We start from the raw sequence: 6,000 nt of genomic DNA on the forward strand, positions 1-6,000 counted from the left end.
TATAGGCACCTTTTAACCTGTTTATCCTGCTGTCAGAAAATCTCGTGGATGAAATTCGGAGTGAAAGCAGAGACCTGAAAGCACATTTCTGCCCCGCTGCTGATCTGTAAATGGGATAATCTTGTTACAGCCACCTGCTAGTCCTGCAGAGACTCTTGAGGATTTCTGGGCAGATCTTACATTATTTTAATGGCATAACAGTGTCCTGTCCTGGATGTTGCTGTTATGATCCTGGGTTGCCCCAACACCCCAGCCCTCAATTGCTCTCCCATTTGATATCACTGAAAGTGCCACTAAATAGCTTCAATAAAACCAAAGTGGATTGGAGGTTTTGGAAGCTCTTGGTGCATCAGGATTGGATTCAGGGGCCTTTAGAGTGAGTTCATTAGAAATATCCTCAGACGCCTTCATGACTTTGAGTTTCTCTCAATTTTGTGCCTGGACAGAGGAGAAAAAACCCCAAAAACGTGTCCCTGCCATGGGAGTTAACTCAGAGCCGTGTGCCCGTGCCACGGAGCTCCTTTCCCTTCCCAGCAGCTTGGCTGCAGCTCCTCTGGGATGTTGTCCCTGCACTTTCAAACCCCACAGGCCGCGTGTCCCCTGCAGCCCCTGAACTCTCGGTCACCCGGCGGGTAGGGCTGACCCCAAAATTCATTTCCCTTGGGAAAGCCTCCTAAGCCCCTCGCACATCCCACTGCCCCCCGGGTCCCTAAGGGGCGAGCCAGGCCTCGCAGGAGGATGGGATGTGCAAATCCAGGAGCAGGGATGGCAGGTGCCACCCCTCGCCCGGTCCCCGTCCCCTCCCGGGAGCTCCCGGGAGTTTTTGGGTGTTCACAGCCCCTGGGGCTGTGCCCGTGTCTGGAGGAGCTCATGTGAAAGCCATTAAAAAGCATAAGGAAAGGGAGCACGACGGTTGGGAATGGTTTTGTTTGGGTTTCTGAAACGTGCGCATGAAAACACTGTGTGGTTTTCTGACAAATTTGAACCAGCGCTGCTCAATCCGCTCCAGCGCTGCTACTGTTGATCTTGCAGACTGTAAAGCATTTATTGGAGCTGCTTGAGGCGAACTTAAGCATCTGTGGAATAACAAGTCCAGGAAGTAATTGCATCCACAAGGAAAATATTTTTATGTATAATTCAGTGACCCATTTTATAAACATTGCGGTTCCACCTTGGACTTTTTTTTTTTTAATCCTTTTTTTTTCCCCCCCCATTTTTTCTTCACCCGCAGCCTTTCCTCTCCAAACGTCTGGCTTTAGTGATCCATGTGGGGCTGTGTTTAGTGGCTCTGTGGTGAGGGTTTGGCGTGGCATGGGGCGGGAAGTGGAGGGGAAAACCCTGGTGCTGCAGGGAGATGAGGGTCCAGCTCCGAAGGTGGCACCACAGTGGGGTGCTCCAGGGAAGCAGAGGCAGCGTGGATTGCTCCTGCTGAGCTTGGCAGGCACAGAGGAATTGTTTCGTGGCAAAAACTTTTCTTTCTTCCTTAGCAAACCAGCTTTATGAGAAGATGAGTCACTTCCAGCCTGGGTGGCACAGTGCTCGCACGGGTCTGGGGACCTGGCGACTCCATGGCCTCTTTTTGGGATTTTGGGGTTTCATTTCCAGTAGAAATTCACTCCTGCCCTACCTTGGTCACCCCAGGAGCTCTGTTTGCTCTCACAGCACAGCTGGAAGGAGCTGTCTCACAAAGACTCTTGTACCCTGCCTGTCCCCTGAAGCCTGGGCATGGAGAGTTTGGGGACAGCACTGGATACAGGTGTTTAAACAGGTGACAACTTGGAAATAGATTTGCTCTGCCACAACAAACTTATAAAAAAGATAAAGCTGCAAAACACTGTGTTAAAATTACACTCAATTTTTGTAGGGTTAATATTGGCACCTTACCCAGGGTAGAGCTGGGGAGTGGGAGATTGATAACCTGGGACCTTGCTCCCCCTTTTCCTGCCATGGATTTGTTGGCATCTTTCCCCTTGGGAGGAATGAAAGTTTGACTCAAACTGAGTGGTTTGTGGCTGCTGTGCCATAGGACCAGTGGCATCTCGTGTGTCCCCCTCCTTCCTGTGGCACCGTGGGGACGTGACTGACCCCCTGCCAGTGCCTGTGCTGCTGGGATGGACACTCCACGTCCCTCCCAGCTCCTGTCCCTCTCCCTGTCCCTGTGCACCGGGCATGGCTCGAACAAACCCTTGCAGGGCTGAAAATCAGAGGGTGAAGCTCAACTATGAGGTGCCAGGCTGAGCCTCCCTTGCTTTTCCCATTGCTCCCCCAAACTCCTCTGTCCTGCCCAGGGAGCAGTGATGCCAAGGGCAGCCACAGCCCCAGGGCCAGGCCTCGCTCCAGGAGGGAGAAGAAAACAAAACAAAACAGGCTTGGAAGTAAATATTATCTGAATATAGAGGAACGCGATGTTTCTTCATACGGGTCTAGAATTTCTGCCTTTTAACAGCTAACCTTGACTCAGCCAATATCCACAACATGCAGCTCTGGCCAAAATATGCTGGGCCTTAAAGTACCACAACAGCTGTTTTTCTTGCTAAAATATGACATTAAATTTTTTGGACGGCTGGTTGCTTCCTTGATGAAAGTGGAATAAGGGGCTATTTTTCCTCTCCCTCTTCCCCCCCCCTCCAGCCTTTCCTCCTCCTTCCATGCAGGGCGATAAAGCCGGAGCCTCTGCAGATATCCCGTGTGGGCAGCCCCCGTGGGGCCAGAGGGGAGGGGGCTTTGGGGAGGCTAGATACTCCCTGCAGCCCAAGGGAGGGGGCTGCTGCTCACTGAGCCCCCCTCGTTATTGCTGGATCCCTCCCTCGCCCCGGCAGGCTCGGTGCCAGCAGCAGTTTCAGCCCTGACATCTTGTTTTGCCCATGTCAAAATTTTCTGCCCTTAAGATGAGGGCACTGGTTGAAGGACTGGGGATGGTGGGGTTTGTGCTTCAGACTTTCTGTTGTCACAAAAGGGACAGTCTGGGGCTTTCCAAGAGCCTCAGCTGTGCTCAGTGGCGTGGGGCTGGAGCCTGGTGGCCACATCTGAGTGAGCCGGTGCTGGTCCCTGTCCCTGAGCTGAGCAACACTTGGAGGAATTGCTGGTGGCCTGAGCTGGCTCTGGCTGGGATCTGCCCTGCTTTGTCCTGGGACAGCAGTGAGGCTTGTGAGGGTTTGGAGCTCTGCAGACAGTGCTGCAGTGGCTTTTGCTCTGGTGGTGTCACCTGGTGTCACAGGTGCCTTTCTGGACAGCCCATCCATGGATGAGCTGCATTCCTCAGGATACAGCAGGCACGGGGATGGGGATCTGCAGTGGAATCACTGCTCTGAGCCTTAAAACACTGGAATGGCCACGGTGGCAGCAGGGATTTGTGGTGGCCGGTGGCAGCAAGGTGACTCTGCTCCTCAGTGCTGTGGCCATCCCCAAGCAGCATCACCCAGTGGCTCCTGGTTGTGCTCTGGGGCACTCAGGGCTCACTCACACCTCAGGGGTGATGTGGCAGCATCAGGATGGGGTATCTGCTCCCCTTGTCCCCCACCAAAGGGCTGTCACTCCTTGCCCAGCTTTCTGTGCACTGCTGAGGACCAACTCCCTGCCCTCCACGCCTCATCCTCCGCTTCTTTTTCCTTTCTTTCAAAGATCAGCTCCATTTTAATGGGAGGCAGAAGAACTTTTAAAGTGGGGAGGTGGCAACCAAACCAGGATGAGGATTCCATTGCCCAGAGCCTCTCGGGCTCATGGATTTCTTCTGGAGGCTGATTGATAACCCAGCAAGGTGTGGCATGGGCATGGTCCCAACTCCAGATTACCCATTCCTCCTCTTATCTCCCCAACAATCCCGATTATTTATGGATTACCCATTCCTCCTCTTATTTCCCCGACAATCCTGATTACCCATTCCAACTCTGGATTACCCATTCCAACTCTGGATTACCCATTTCAACTCCAGATTACCCATTCCAACTCTTATTTCCGCAACAATCCCGATTACCCATTCCAACTCCAGATTACCCATTCCAACTCTTATTTCCCCAACAATCCCAATGGTTAACCATTCCAACTCCTAATTACCCATTCCTCTTCTTATTTGTCCAATCCCAATTACCCATTCTGACTCTGGATTACCCATTCCAACTCTGAATTACCCATTCCTCCTTTTATTTGCCCAACACTCCCAATTACCCATTCCAACTCCGAATTACCCATTCCTCCTCTTATTTGCCCAACAATCCTGATTACCTATGGATTACCCATTCCTCCTCTAATTTCCCCAACAAACCCGATTACCCATTCCAACTCCGAATTACCCATTCCTCCTCTTATTTGCCCAACAATCCTGATTACCTATGGATTACCCATTCCTCCTCTTATTTCCACAACAGTCCTGGTTACCCATTCCAACTCTGAATTACCCATTCCTCCTCTAATTTCCACAACAATCCCACTGCAGGACCTTCTTTATCCCCGCTCCCTGCCGAGCTCTCAGCCTCACCGTGCTGTTTATTTAGGATATTTGGGAGCATCCCCGGGTGCTGAGGGCCGGGATGCCCTCGGGGGGTGCCCGGGGTGCCGGGTCCCGGTGGTGCCCGTGTGTTTGGAAGGGATTTTTCCCTTTTCCCGGCCGGCGAGCATGTGGTTGGAATTAGCGGCGCGGCTGCAGGGGGAGCGGGCAGCTGGGTTTCTCCGGAGCGTTTCAGTGCTTAATCTCTGAAGAATGCAGAATGTCTGTCTGGACGGCCCGGCCAAAATCAACTCCGCGGCACGGGGAGGCCAATATAAACGTTCATGTTTTGTGTCACCGAGATTTCATTAGATGTTTTTTATGTAATTGCATAAGTCGAACTACCGTGATGAAAATGCCACAGCGAGCAAATGAGATGAATTGTGAAACCTCTCCTTCAAGGAGACACTGGCCCCCTCTGGGCCGTGTGGATCCAGCTCCAGCCCCTTCCAAGGTGCTCGGTGACCTTTTGGGGATAATTAATGGGTTGCTTCCCTGTGTCCTTGCTCTCTACCCCTCGCCCTGACGTCAGGGCGAGCTCAGAGCTGGGCCAGGAGCAGGTCTGCCCATGGCCAGTGCTGGGAGGCGGAGGGGCTGGCTGCTCCTGTGCTCCAAAGGGGCTCTCATCCCTCCTTGGAATCCCAGGGGGAGGCAGAGGAGCAGGGGGAGAGGATGGCAAATCTCCCATTTCTTGGTTGCCCGGCATCCAAGTGCTCTGCAGCATCTGAGTGATATCACTGCCCTCTTGATTTCCTGCTTTAAACCCTGGTAGGGGCAGGGACTGAGCAAGCACCCCCAGTGATGCTGTGCCCCATCCCCATCCTCCGACCCTCTCCACCACCACCAACAACAACTTGGTTAATCTGTCCCTTCAAGGCCTGGTGTGTTTTCCTGATGATAACAGATTAATGCTAATTTAATTAGGCCAGAACCAGTGCTTGCTTGCTTGCTTCAAACCCAGACATGCTCCAAGGGCTGCTGGGTGCTGTGACACGATGCTGCTGCTCATCCTGGCCTGGAGGGCTCAGTGAGGTGACACCCCATCATCCCTGAGCACCCATCCTGCTCCTGCTCAGGGGGAGAGGCTGGACCCACGGGGTGGCAGCCCAGCACAAAGCCCCGGGTTCTGCTCCCTCAGGAGGCTCTGTCTTGGGTTCCCCGTGGGGATGGGGAGCAGCTGGAGGCACCACGGGAGCCTCGGGCGCTGCATCCCCGCAGCGGCTCCTGCGAGCCGGGCTGGGACGGCCGCCCTGGCCGCAGACACATCTGCTGGGCTGGGAGGGCCTGGAATTTGGGATATTGTTTTTCTGGCGGGGAGCGGTGGGTGCCAAAAGCCTGATAAATTAATCACCTCTGACATGGGTCAGTCCAGCTCTGGCGTGCGCAGGCTGGGCCCCCTGAGACGCTGCTGCTGCGACGCCAAAATTCATCAAGCAGCGAGGCTGCCCCGGAGAGCAGCGGGTTTTGGGCGGGGGCAGCTGCTGCCAGGGAGGGGTTTGACCACTGCAATCCTCTGG

The sequence above is a fragment of the Lonchura striata genome, chromosome 22, assembly GCF_046129695.1.
Source record: "Lonchura striata isolate bLonStr1 chromosome 22, bLonStr1.mat, whole genome shotgun sequence".
Lineage (NCBI taxonomy): Eukaryota > Metazoa > Chordata > Aves > Passeriformes > Estrildidae > Lonchura > Lonchura striata.